The 14,764-nt window shown below is 32.6% G+C and overlaps 1 protein-coding gene across 3 annotated transcripts in view; it reads left to right on the forward strand.

Annotated features, from left to right (window-relative positions):
• LOC141449216 (probable 3',5'-cyclic phosphodiesterase pde-5) overlaps window positions 1-14,764 on the forward strand; it is a 157,436-nt gene that overhangs the window by 36,823 nt on the left and 105,849 nt on the right. The window contains exon 1 of one of the 3 annotated variants that reach the window (XM_074118423.1): window positions 4,579-4,743. The exons of the other annotated variants lie outside the window; for them this stretch is intronic. The gene's annotated coding sequence lies outside the window, so the exon portion shown is untranslated. Of the gene's footprint in view, window positions 1-4,578; window positions 4,744-14,764 lie in introns of those variants that run through there. 3 annotated transcript variants of the gene reach the window in all.

Consider the following 14,764-nt stretch of genomic DNA (forward strand, 5'->3'; position numbering starts at 1 on the left):
TAACGTTCCAGCGTTTTAAGAGTTTTATACATCATAGTTTATGATTAAATAAATAGAAATTGCTTCTTTTTTTATTAAATCAAATCTTGGAAAAACTGTGGATCTATAATAAGTAAGCAAAAAAAATCACTGTAAAATAGCGAATTGGCAATCATTTTAGGGAAAATTGGAGGACTTCAATAATAAATTATTTTATTTCGTTCCTATGCCCACATAATTTTTGAAATAAAATGGAACCTTGACCAAAAACAGCTATCATCCAAAATTACGAGTATTAACTTATTAAAAGCAAATAGAATTTTACACAAACATATAATGAAAAATAAACTTTCAAGCTTATTTGAAATCTAAATAAAGTTATTATGTAAAAACTGTAATTCTTTATTTTCTCCTAATTTTCAAAATTCAATGTTAAGCTCCCATCGCACTATGATCTCGTTTCTACAAGTAGCTTCTATTTCCTTCAGCTCTATACTTCCTCCATTTCAAGAAGTTAAACTTCTTTTATTTTATTATTTTAGGAGTAAGATAGAAAGTTGTGTTAACTTTAGTCGTTTCAGTACTACATATCTGAAAACTCAATTTTAGTGGAAGTTACTTTTCATCATTTCAGGTAGAGGAGTCTCTTTACAGTCTCAACTATTCAAGTTCCACTTCTGGCGTGTAACTCTATTGATATTCGGGTGAGAAGTGAGGGATAGTGTGAAATAATGAGTGGGAATGCCATTGCAGAAAGCGAGGAAGCTCTTCACAAAATTCCAAAAATTTAGAAAATGTTTGCCTTAAACCTTAGACGGAGTAAACAGCTATTTAATAATTTTCTAAATTAGAGGAATGTAGACATTGTTATTAAATCCTGAAGTACTGCTAACATCGTCTCAGAGTTCTTAACGAATAAGTATAAGAGATGATTGCTTTTTTTTGTTTTCCTTGTACAGCACTACACGCAATTAATATTAGCCATTTTTTTGTCTACATAATACCCTTGCAATCTCAAATTAGTATTTTTGGAATTGTTTATGGAAGGCTCAGTTTCTTGACGAAAGTTAGTACAGTATTTTCTTCTTGTAGGTACAAATATTTATAGATATTAGTTTGCATACGGCGTTTTGTGAATAAAATACAAAGATTCGCCTTTAACAGAGTGTTGCCATTGTTGTTTAAGATTCCAGCTTTGATTTTATCAATTGACTCCTCACTGCTAATAAGTGACTCCTTAACAAAAACTTACAGTTTTAAAAGTTAAGTATAAGGGTTGATTAAACGCCAAAAGGTAGACAAATCAGCAAGTACCTAACACTTTATTGATACTTCTAGTATCATATTTTTTATAATGTATTACGTACATGTCATAGACCCTTATGCTGGCCTTTTATCACCAATAAATATTTTTTCTGTTAGAATAATAAAAGATGTATCTCATCATCATAGTTAGCATTAAAAATGCACTTCATTTTAACTCTATTCCAAATTATTCTTGTGATTTATCTTTATTCTAAATTATCATCATATTCACTTGCATATTAAAAAGAAAAAGGGAAAGTTAGAATTGGTTGTAATTGGAACTACCGAGTTAAAACGAAAATTCAGAGCAAAAATTACATAGTTAATAACAAGTAAATAATACTTGTAATATAATTATTTCATTTTCAAATTTCAATTTAAAGTAGCCTTTTAATTGAGTATTGGTTGTAAAGAAGTTTTATAACCAACTAAAAATATGCATATCTTTTTTATATTACATATACATATATGTATAACATTGTGGGGAGAATACCTAGATTAACAATGTTATTGAAGAAAACTACATTAACATTTAACATAAACAAACTAGATTAATTATTAATTACGTATTATTATTAAAACTTAAATAAGTGATTATTGCAGTGCGCTACTACTTTTTTGTTTAAATCATGGAGAAGGCATGCCTCACTTATAAAACTTAATTAGAATAGTTTTTTTGCTATGAGGAAAACAGTTGATCACGAGGAAAACTTGGCGTTCAGTTAGATTTTATTTAGCAAAGCCATGTGAAAATATCTTCATACATATGTGCTAGAAATACCTTGAAACTCGCCGTTTTCACAACTGCAAACCTTCTTCAAAATTCAAATCAAACGTGTAATTAGCAACGAAAAGATTTACTTCAGCAATTCGTACAAACAGTGAATTTAAATCATTCATCAAGTAGAGGAGAATGGCGATAAAAAGTTATTAATTTTGAGCAGATCCCTAATGGATTTACAATTACATAGAATTCTTCTCAGCTATTTAGAGCGCGTTCACTTTGTTTTGGCAAAAAAATAATCCTTCTTTAGTTAATCGAAAAAGCGGAATTATTTAATCACTCAAACTTTCTCAGTAATTAAAGATTTTAATCTTGAGTTTCTTCCTCACTCCCCTGAAAGCTCAATCTTGTTTCCCTCTGCTTATAACCTCTCATGATACTTGGCAATTTTTTAGATTAAAGAAAAAAAGAAGCATAAATGCTATGAAGCTAAAAAAAAAAAGGTATTGGGTAATTTTCTCTTCCAAACTTAGCTGCTACTATCTATCGGAAGGGCATCTAACTGCTGGCGTCCAAATAGTTTTAAGTTTTAAAAATGTGATCTATATTCTGAGAAGTCGACTTAACAATCCATTTCTGAATTATGATCGTGTTATATGTAAATTTTTGAAGTCTTCAAACTAAAGAAAGTATAAGATATATATATGGTTCAATCTGACTGGATAATGTATGTTCAAAATCAATTATGAGATCGTTAATATGGTTTAATCATAACATTACATTTATTACACCAAGTTAATTTTCGTAGTTTTTTACTTAGCAGAACTGTTTGGCGCATCGGTGGTAAAATATTTATGATTTTCCATGCAGATTTCAGGTTTCTGTAATTATTTTCAGTATAAAAAGAACTTAGCTCTTTGTCGAGGAAACCTTTTCCACAATGATTTTCTTTCCCTCTGCCTGAGATACTTCAGTCCGAGATATAACCATGCTTTTTAAGACAACTTGGTGTGAATGCCTCTGACTGAAAAAAATGAAAAAGAATGCGGTTGCCAAAGTGAAGATTTGCTATATAATTAGTACCAGTTTGTTTCATTATGTATTGTACAATAATTTTCATTTATTTCTTTATTGAATGTAGCTAAAAAAATATTATTTTTCCATCACAGATCATTTGTGTAAGCAGAATTTTTTATTGTTTTATTCCTAACGTCACAAAATACTATCCAAACGTTAGTCTTTTGCTAAGTACCCATGCAAGTGATGTGCTTTTTATGGTACTTAGGAATTCAGATCTTTTTCTGAAATGTAGACTGTTTTTTATTTGAAAGCCTAATTTTATGTGTATATGTAATCAAGGTGTGGAAAATATAGATCCTTTTTTACTAGTGAATATTTTAAGTTTTAGGGCGAATCTTCGCCAGTATGTTGCAGAGTTCTGTGTAAACAAGACGAAGCTGTTCAGTTGGTCATTTGCCGGTTTCACTTCTCACTCCATCTTGGATGATGGTTCCCAATTCAATTAATGTTAAAACTAGAATTAGGTTCCATTTAAATAATAATTTAGCGACTGATGCTTTAATCCAAGCACCCTCTTCCATCTTTGTGGAAAAGCCATAGGTTTCTCGCTCCAATCTGTAACTCTGCAATAAAAACCTCTTTATTTTTTCAATTCAGAGGCATAACTTCATAATAAGATCGTAGCCATTCCCAGCACCAGAATTTCTCCTCCTCCATCCTTTCGGTATTTCATCCTTCTTGGAGGAAAGGAATGTGTCGCTGTTATCTGAACGTGAAGCATGCTTTTATTAGGTTAGTTATTGAGTATGGCAAAAGGGACTAAGTTAGGCACCTTCTACCATCTACTTTTTTATTTGTTGGCCTTATTTAATCCTTTTCTTTATCTTACTCTTTTTCCTTTCCTAGTTAATCTCAAAGTTAATGAGAGAAAACTCACTTTTAATACAAAATATTATCAAATATTATTTTTAGTCACAATTCTCTCTTTCATTTTACAATTTCCATTCGAATCATCTGGAATGAGTACATAAAATTTGGTTTTTGAATTCTTGGTAGATGAAAATATAAATAAAAATAAAGAAAAACTATGTTGGAATATATATATTTTTTTTTGCATTAGCTTTCGCCATCGTCTATGTATACAGCTAGCATCGTCTAGGTGCTTATCACTAGAATATCACTCACTCTCCATTCTTACTTATAAATACATTCGCTTCACACATTCATCCCTCTACTGTATATAACTATTTACATAAACTTTACAACTAATGGATGGATCAGTACTCTGTGTTCCTGCCATCCTTATAGCTTAACCTAAATTAATATCACGTAATCCTTCTCTAAGCATTTCCTTGCATTCATTCTAATCGGCTATAACTTTTAAATCCATTCATATTTCATTGCTAGCTCTGATATAGATTTAAGCACATAGTAGTTGATGGAGAATATTATGTCTTCGTATTTCTTTGGATCGTTGTTCTATTTTATACGGCTATCAATTTTTTATTCTTTTTTTAATTTAAGGCGCTACAACATCTGAACTTTTTCAGTGCATTAACAACCGCCGGAGAGTGTTCTCTTGTTACAGACAACACTCTCCATCACCGGGCAGTGAGTTGTAAGAAAGTTTTGAAGACAAGAGAAAATTTAAGGACCAGCAGCTGGATTGGAACCTGGGATCTCTGCGTTGGAAACCAGTATACACCAACCATATAGTGAGTAATCCCGTTGCTAGGCTGAGATTTTTAATTAAAACTTAAGTTTAATTTAATTCCTCATCTTGAATTTGTTTGAGGCCTAAATTAGTTTTTAAAGTTAGAGAAATACTTCAATTACCCTCTTAAGCGACTAACGGAGAGTTACAGATTTGGTACTCGGACAATTGGCTCTTGGAACGGTAAAGTTCTCCGCTGATTAGAATTTGGCTCTTTAATTAGTTTACTAAGTTAGTGACTGCAAGAAACAGGTAGTAATTTATGTTATGAAATAACAATCAGTGAACGGTTTGATAAGGGAAATGTTAGAAATCTTAATTATTAACAATTAGAGAATACAGAGTGTAATCTAAAGCTTGGCAACTCTTAATCGCCTAGTCCTGGCGCATATCATCTAAGTCCCTAACCTTGAAGCGCTTTTTTAATTAATGTACTATTTAAAGACTAACTTTTCAAGAGAACTGCACGATTCTCATTTAGACAGTTATCAGAGAGTAAAGAGGATCAATGAATTTAGGACTTATTTATTTCTCAACTATAATCACTATAATGGTAACATTCAAACTTATTTTCTTTGTCTTCAATGATCTGAAATTCATTGATTTTTCTCAAAATCCACGTCTTCTCTTTCAGCCAGAATGGATTTAATCAGCAAGGATTTTGTCATAACGACGGATGAGAATCAAATCTAAAAAAAAAAAACTGTCTCCAAGTCCCCGTACGTGTCCTACTACCAGTCAACTTCTACCACTCAAATGCTTTTTGGCGATCCGCCACTCTTACTTTTCTGAAGTCTGCTTGTCTGTGGGTAACTAGATCAGAGAAACTAGATTGGTAGTTTCCCCTACCTTATTGGCTTTGACTTACCATTTTAATTTTGGTCTTGATTTTCCTTTAAATGCTGATTAGAGTTAGCTTCGCATTAAAGTTAGCTTCGCTGCAGTCAAACAGTGTCGAGCTTTAGGTCTGTTGAACGAAAAGTTTCTGTGCACACGGTGATAAAGTTTGGGAGTCCAGCATTTCCTTCATATTTCGGATTGCTATATCTCCTATCTTAAAGGTGTTATCTCGGCGAACATACAGACAATTACAGTAGGTACTCGTGTACCTCTACTATTGTGCACAATTCCAGTTTTGTATCTGTATTTATTAAAAGAGATATAAGGTGATAAAGTTTGGGTGTTTTACATTTACTTCATAATATTTTAGGTAGTTTTGCAACAAAATAGTTCACAACAATTGCATCGATAATTCTTCACAAGATTCTTAACATGCCATTTTCTGCAGAGCATGCCATGTCTAGTCACCAACTGCATTTTAGCAAAAGAAAACTACCCTTCTCTACCTCCAAGGTAATCAGGTAGAAAACGCAAAGTGGCTCTGCCTTCATAAGAAGAAGCTCAACAAGAAGATTTCCATCTTTTCTAAGCATACACCCTCCCAGCTTATCACTTCGCTGATAAAACTCCAGAAAAAAATCTCGGTTTACTTACCCACTATCGTGCTTCAACCGTAATTTCCTAAAAAGACTTCTTTTTTCTCTAGAAAAACCTCGATACTGATTTTAGTTTAATACTGTATGTCTGTCATTTTAATAAATAAATACAAAGAACTGGTATCATAAATTCTAACAAGTTTTACGTTCTAAAATCTTACCTTGATGGAATTTGTGTACACTTATTTAAACAAGGAATTGAGAAGTTAAGATTTAAATCATTTTTCTAAAACTACAGACAAAAGGCAATTTTATTGAATTATTAAAAAACTAAGTTGAACAATTAACGGCTACTCCTTTTTCAAAGAGAGATAGCAACAAGGTCGTTCTGTTGCATTCTAGTTTCTGTGAACGAGCTTTTATTTCCCGATTCTCTTTGTATTATTAATTGCTTTTCTGAAATTGTGGTTTATTCATTGTGCAGTGGATAAATTACAAATTCAATGGAAATGATAAATCTCCGTGAAAATGTTTTTCTCTCACCGTACAACAGAAGTTCTCCCAAAAATAATAATTATATATACATGAGTTAAGTCAATAAGTTAATTCAGTTAAAAGTTTGCGAACCAGTTTTAGATTAAATATTACACCTTAGTAAACTCTTAATCAATGAAGGAACTTACTTTCAAAAATTTCAGTTTGCAATCAGTAGAAAAAAGTAAATAAAAAATATATCCAAGTTCGAAACATATTTTAGAAGAGCTTTCACTCTTCATTTGATGAAATAAGATGATAAGCGGATGTTGCGGTTATCATAAAAGTATTTACAGCAATAGAACAGGAAACACAGCAATTCGAAATATGAAGGAAATGTAAAAATCCCAATTGTAGAGGTAAACGAGTACTATAAGTGTACATATTTTCGCAGAGATAACACCTGTAGGGCAGGAGATGCAGCATTTCGGAATATTAACGAAATGCTGGACTCCCAAACTTTATCACCTTGTATCTACTTCATAAATACAGGTAGTAAGCTGGAATAATACAGTGAATCAATGAGAAAGTATAATAAAATGTTATAAATAAAAAAAAAATTGCTATGACTTTAACATATTCTTTAGAAATGTGAAATATATTTTTCATAATTCATATTTCGGCGCTGCTATTTGCGTGTAATATCAAGAGATTTCATGTAAACGTAATTCTCAGAGGCAAATTTAGTCCAATCTCTACTTCGTACTTTACAAAACAATTTGATTTTTCAGAAACAAGCTACTACTAAAAATAAGCCTAATTTTCTGGGTAAAGGATGTAAGACGACATTAATACCGGATGAATTGTCAGACTTTATAAGCTATTTTAAACAATATAATAATGCATATTATGGAGAATTTACTCATGTGGCTGTTCAAGATCTTAATAAATGAAGACCGAATTAGTTTTTGCTTACGTTTTAAAATTGTTTTAAACCTTCAACTAAGTACAAAACTATAAATTTGTCCTTACACTTCTAAGGAAAAGAAAGTAATTTGCAATCGTGCGGATGTTTGATTTTTTAAGTTTTTACCGAAAATATCCGACCGTTTTGAGATTACCAAAGACCAAGAAAATGGTTTTTAAAAATTGACGAGTGAGAGAATTTGTGAGTTTATGCCGCAACTCTAAAACAAAACAAACCAAAAAATCACAGAAACTTCAAATTTGATTTTCGGTCAAGTGCTAACAGAGGACGCACCAATAAGATTTTGGCCACAATCGGTTTTCCCGGAAGTACCACTTAAATGTACCACTCATATAACTTCCTCTGCTTACTATTCTCAAAGTTCTGTCACACAATTCTCGAACGTTTAAATTATAATGAATTCTTATCACTTGAGAAGGAATCTACCCACTTTTTTTTCAGGGAAAACCTAAATCGAATTTTAGGGAAAAATGTTTGTAGAAAAAGTTGTAATATTTTGTTTTTGTAGTTACTGTGTAAGTTGAATTAAAATCTTAGAAGCCGTTTGCAAGGAAATCTCAAAATAAGAAAAGATCTTATCGGTCATGCGATTGGTTATTGTAGTACTGTACTGGTGGTAAGATGGTAAAACAAACAGGAATGGCACACAAGAGGATAGCCTAAGCCAGTAGTCCTATTAATCCAATTTTCTCAGAAAAGTAAATACATATGATTCAAATAAATAAAAGTTATATAAATAAACGTTATACATATCGAATCCACTAGTGTACAATCCAATCAAATACAATCGAATACATATAGTGCATCGAATACACTAAGTGTACAGAAATTCTTTAAGGCGTTTGCGATAAAATATTAAAAGAAATAAGAAAAGATTGATTCACTATTGCACTTTTGATTGGATGATATTATTGAAAAATGTATTGCCAGTTCTCAGGTGGCACTGAGTCAAAATTTGAGCGAAACGATTATTTTTTTGAGCGATATCGACCACATAAATATAGAATAAATGTTAAACAACTTTTTTTTTTATTAAAGTAGCCTCAAAACGCATGTTTAAGAATAAAAAAAAGTCAAAAATCTTCACAATTGCAACGATTTCTGTTCCAGTAATAACAGAAATTATAAATAATTATAATCTTAAAAGTTTATTTAGATTTAGGTTTGAAGTATCTCTGAAGGGTTTTTGGATTAATAGCGACCACCTTGGAAGTTTCACTTCAACGATGAGAGGAGTTTGCCAAGAAGTCGGCTGGTATTTGCTGTAAAAGGAAGTGAAACCATCCCTCTCTTTACTTTGTGCTTTCTAACTTGATGTTCCTTGTTCCATATCTTGAGGCCTTGCCATAGCTGTCTTAGGAACACATCCTCTGTTTTCCTTGCACAGCCGCAAGACAGCGCTAACTTCTCTTTTGCTTCCAGTCATTTCTCATTTACGTTATTCGTTTCCGCAACAACCAACTAAAAAAATATATCTATTTATTAGACAGCCATGTGAAAATAGGAATTTTGAAAAACAAAAAATTAATCTATTTTAGAAACTATATAAAGATAAAGTCTCTTTGGTTCAGCTGATACAGACTAGACTGTAGAAAATACATCGTTCTCCACTTTTTAAAGCGATGTTGGTATTAAAATAAATTACCAATAATCAATAATAATCACCGTACATTACACTGTATTAATATACGTATTTTAGAAACAATAAACAATAACAAATAATTAAAAAAAAAGCTGTCGGCATGTCACACGTCATTGTATAGAATCAAGTTACTTAGAATGCAGTGCACAAATGTACGTGTATAATAGATCTAAATTAAGGGTCTGAAATGTTTGAGTTGTGCATTGGGCTTTTCTCTTGTTGCGCATCTTTTACAGCTCTTTAGAATGCTTTGGTAGATCAGCGGCAGCAATGGGCTCAATCATAAATGAAGAGAAGATTAAATATATATTCTTCTTGAAGAAAATGGACAAGATCGATCGTTTCATGCCAATTTTTTAAGTTTACAGAGTTTCCTTGTCTGGTATTCCTGGCGACTTTACTCAATGACAATCTGTTGGAATTTAACGAAGTACAGCTACGCTAATAGATGTTATTCTGGTTTTTTGAAACCTCTAAGAAAAAAGTTAATCAGTACGCAAAAGAAATCCTACCTCTATAAAACACTGATCCGCCAAATTCTTACTTATTCTCATTAAACTTGGACTTTATAAAAAAAACAAGTTAATAAAATAAGCTCCGTAGAAAAATATTTGGTCATCCGGTAGAAGACTAATTAGGCTAAGGAACAGGAAGATGTATGAACTCTTCGCCAAAAGTGGATGTTGTCAGAATCATTGTCTTGGAAAGTCTGAGCTAGGCAAACCACAAAAAAAAAAAAAACTGGTAGACCAAGGTTGAGTTAGGTATGCAGAAGATGCTGCAGCCGCAGCAAGAAGTCTCTGGAAGTAAGAAGATTAGATAGTGGAACATAGAATAGAGCTAAATGGCTGCTGTTTACGAGGAGGCACGGGCAGCAGCGTCAGTTACGAAGGTAGACTGGGCTGGCTTCGGTACGATGTATGAAGTAAAATCTCTGTATCGGAAATAGGAAATTTGTACCGCAGGAAATCCTAATAAAAGCTAAGAGGGAAGCAAGAAATAACAATCAATGCCATTAGTCGTCTTTCCCCGAAGAAATGTCGATCTGCCTTCGACTTCCGCCCACATCACCTGGTATGTAATTAAACCCATATTCCAGGTTGTGGGTGTAGTTGATTTGTTTTTCTCTAATTCGATGAATAAATTAATTAAAATAATTCCTTAGTAAGTTATATAGTCTGGTTCACTGTTAACGTAATTAGAGAAAATATTTTATTTTGTTTTTATAATTATATTTGTTTTTTATGAATACTACTTATTGTTTGTATTTATTTGTTAAGATTAGTTTCATTTGATTTATGGGTGTTCACCTTGTTGAAACAACAGATTTGTAAATAATGAACTATTGGTCGAGTTGTAACAAGCAGACGTCGGTATTAAACTAGTGGAAGCTGTATTGGGAGTTACATTTATTCGTTCACTGATGAAATCTCTGTATACCTTTGTACCATTTGTTCTTCTGACTTAACAATTTACTTCCTAAAAATATTTATTTCTGTGCAACGCGGGCAGGGTCTTAAAATTTTTACCAATCAATTTCATTTTTTTCTCCTTTGCTTAACTATGTTAGACAAATTGTTGAATCTCAACGTTTGTTCACTTTTTATTTTTTTAGTTGCAATTTAAAATAGCTGCCTAAAAGTGGCATTCAGTATTTGATGGCAACTCTTTTTCTTGTTGATTTGATCGGAGTTCCATGAGATGATGTACTCCACTTTATATTGTTACAAATGCTGTTACAATTGACAGATGTTACAATTGTTACAGATGATTTATAATTTGTAAGAATTGACCATAAGACAATGGAATATATACCCGAGCGTTAAGAGGCTACGTCCACAAAGCTAACATAAAAGATGTATTGTGATACTGGGTTCGATTCTCGTTCTTGGCTTTTGAATTAGGTTAATACATTAAATATGAGAAATTTATAGTAAAATAAATCAAGCTGCTCCTCCATACCTAATCAGTAGCTGGACGTACCCGCCTGAATAAATAGACATTACTTTGCTTTATTTTTCACTTTGTAATAGAATTTGCGGTTAGCTGTAAAACCATAATTACCAGAATATAAATAAACAGAACTTTAAGTAGTCACGTTACAGTCAAAACAGTAGAATCTATTGCCATCTGCTGACCGTTAATGCAACTGATGCTTTTGGAAGAGGTGATTATCGCGAAGAAGCAGAAATTGTAATTTTAAAGTTTAAAATGAAGTACGGTTTGAAGTGAATTAGCATTGGGAATGCCCGCTTCAAACACTTTTAGAAATATGAATTACTTGAACTGTTAACTTTCTAACAAAAACTAAGTGTGACATGGTGCAAACCAGAGCGTTGTACTTCAAGTTGTAATTACCTAAATGATCGCATTACTGAAAAAATGCCTGGTGCGCTCATTGTATTGAATAAATAGTTGAGTTCACATCGTTTTTAAAGAAACGCTTGCGTTCTTTAATTCTGACCTGATTTAATCCTTACATTCGAGTTGAGAATTCGTCTTCCACTTATTACGTTTCTGATAAACACTCTCTCTCCGACTGTTTGAGGGAGACATTCACGATTCCATGTTCCATAAATAAATTACTTTAGAGTCTCAAATAAAGAAAATTATGTCAGTAATGTTAATAAGATAACAAGCGGCAAGTTAGAAATAGTAAATTATGTAGTTTATGATGATTACCTTCCTTCCTGGAGCACTGTTTAACTGGAGAGCCCCTCATTTGATCTTCAAACTTAACAACCGGATGTCTCAAATCGTCATAAAACTATCAATTGAAGGATGTTCCCACACTTCTATTGATCTCATTCGTTTTGATTTCTCTAATTTTGGATAATCAGAATATAAGATTTCTCCTAGAAAAGTCTACCCATCTCCAACCGCAGCGGCTTTTCTGTTCCGCCATTATCTAAAAACGGTGAGCAATCCATACTTTACTTCACCATCTCTCTGAAGAATATTCTTTATCCTATAGAATGGAATCTTATCTCATTTCTTTATACTTCCACCTTCATCCTAAGTGGTGCAGTAGGTTAATTACTGTAGATAGAGGTTCCGCAATGTTATAATTATTAGAATCAGTATAAATCTTAAAGCCTCAGTGTTTCGTTTAATAATTCTCGTCATTACAGTGCCACACGTGATGACATGGAAACTGAGCTGGGTGGGTAACCAAATAATATTCCTGTAATTCCTGTGAATAATATTTTCTGTAAAATAATATGTAAAATAATATTTTAAAATTAATTTTTTTTTTTTTTTAATTCGATTTCCAGCGGTTAAGATTTGAAAGGAGCAAAATATGTAACAATTACATAAAATAAGTGATTTAGTAGGAGAAAATATTTTCTCCTTAGTTCAAATTTAAAAGATTCAATCCTTCTAAAGGTGCCAATTGGAATAAAGGAGACCGCAGTGTTTGTTCCATTCAGTAGGTGTGTGCCGCTGCTAGAACACCACGTGTCTTTGTCTGCAAATTGCCCAGCTAACAGCCTGTCCTAAATAGTGCCATAGCCGTTATCACTTTTCACACCCTACCTTCCCGTCTAAATTGTGGCGACCTTATTTATGTAGCCTGCCAAATGGTGCACGTGTGTCACTGGCAGATGATGCACATTTATATATCTGTCTTATATTTGTTGAAAATTGATTCCTCAACTGTTTAAGGTTTTTTGTTTTTGTATTAATCTATTATTGGCCAAAAGTATTTTTCTGATTTACTCGTACTTCCTTTACTTTGTTTGTGCTGTTGTGTTCCTTTTTATTTACAAATTCTACTTAGAAATTTGAAGAACTAATAAGATATTATAAAATAGATATTTTACTTAAATATCTTTACGCTAATATTGTTGAAAATATATTCTATTACTGCAGAATGTTGGAGATTGCCTGAATATTATTCAACATTTTGCAGCATTTTGTGTAAGTAGAATTTAGATGAACAAGGAAACAATATTGTGTTAAGTTATAAGAATAATTGAATATTGAATCGACGTTGCCACCTAGTTACAGATTTTTTTGATTAATCAATTCAATCCTTTTGGAAGCTAGAAGTGACGAAACTATTCCTCGTAATATGTAAGTGACTATTCTATGTACTTACACTGTTATCCATTAACACTGCATTGCCAAAGCTCGAACTTAGTTGTTGCCAATGTGGAGTCATATTGATTCCATAAATTATTTTTATATATTTTACATTGATTTCAATTTTAATAATAAAATTTGCATTAAAGGATGAGAAAGAATAGGAATTAAGAACGAAAAAACAAATTTTGTCCACAAATCGGCTTTAACATTTCACGCAGAAGGAATTAACTTCAACTTAAGATCGCAGTAATTTCAGTATTTTCTAGAACCCTGATTGACTGCCTTCTGATCAGCAGGGGCTATTTCGTTTTTTTAATTACATTCAATTGTTTTTCAATTACTGTGCGCTGTTGGCACGGATCGGAAATTACCCAATTCGCTGCAAGTTTTTCCTGCAAACTGAAAATCAATTCTAGAAAGAGGCTTTTTTGTGCCTTGATACTTTCTATGAAAATTATGTAAAGTTACCACATTAGCATTTAGGCAATAAATGTTAATCATATCAAAAAAAGAAACACAATGACTACCTTCAAGTTTTACGATTAGCACCCAAATTTCGATTCACTGAATCATTAAATGATGAGTGTAGCAACCCAGTTTATTGAGCTTCCCTTTGTACGATACCGCTGTAACATTTGGCTCATAAAAGAATAAACATGAATGAATCTTGCTTTCGATTTTCATAAACTGTGGAAATATAAATTTTATGACACTCAAAAATATCAAGAGGAAAATCTCAGAATTCTTCGCGAGGAAGACAGCCGACGGTTTGAAGTAGAAGTAAATTTCCCTGTATGGGCAAACCAAATAGGTAATCTGTAGTCAAGTTAATAACAGAAAATCTATTTATATTACCTACCAGGAGTTGAAATGACTCCGATATATTTACGTGTAATGCCAACCTGGAGTCAAAATGTCTCTTATGATTCAAGTAAACTAATCTGCAAAAAGAAACTAAGAATTCCACGGTCTTCAGCTCGTGTCTATCAAATGGTGAGAGAGTGGGGATAGCATATCTAAGAGCATTTCGGGATAGCTATGGGATGTGGGGATCTTAATTCATCCTAAAAAATGGCATGCATAATTGTTCTTTTTACACTGTAAGTTTTTGTTAAGGAAATATACTGTAACGAAGTTGACCTGGGCAGAGAAGAAAGGCCTAGATTGTTCTAGGGGTTGAGCGACCAAAGTCGGTAACAGGCCATTACTGTGTGAACAAAAGGGCGGTATCTACTTGTGGCAGAAAAGAAAGGCCTAGATTGTTCTAGGGGTTAAGCGACTAAAGCCGGTAACAGGCCACCACTGTGTAGACAAAAGGGGCGGTATCTACTTGTGGCAGAAAAGAAAGGCCTAGATTGTTCAAGGAGTTAGTGACCTGTGTAAAAGCCAGCTA

This window comes from Rhodnius prolixus, unplaced genomic scaffold (assembly GCF_049639745.1).
Source record: "Rhodnius prolixus isolate KJV_2025 unplaced genomic scaffold, Rpr scaffold_2, whole genome shotgun sequence".
In the NCBI taxonomy this organism is placed as follows: domain Eukaryota; kingdom Metazoa; phylum Arthropoda; class Insecta; order Hemiptera; family Reduviidae; genus Rhodnius; species Rhodnius prolixus.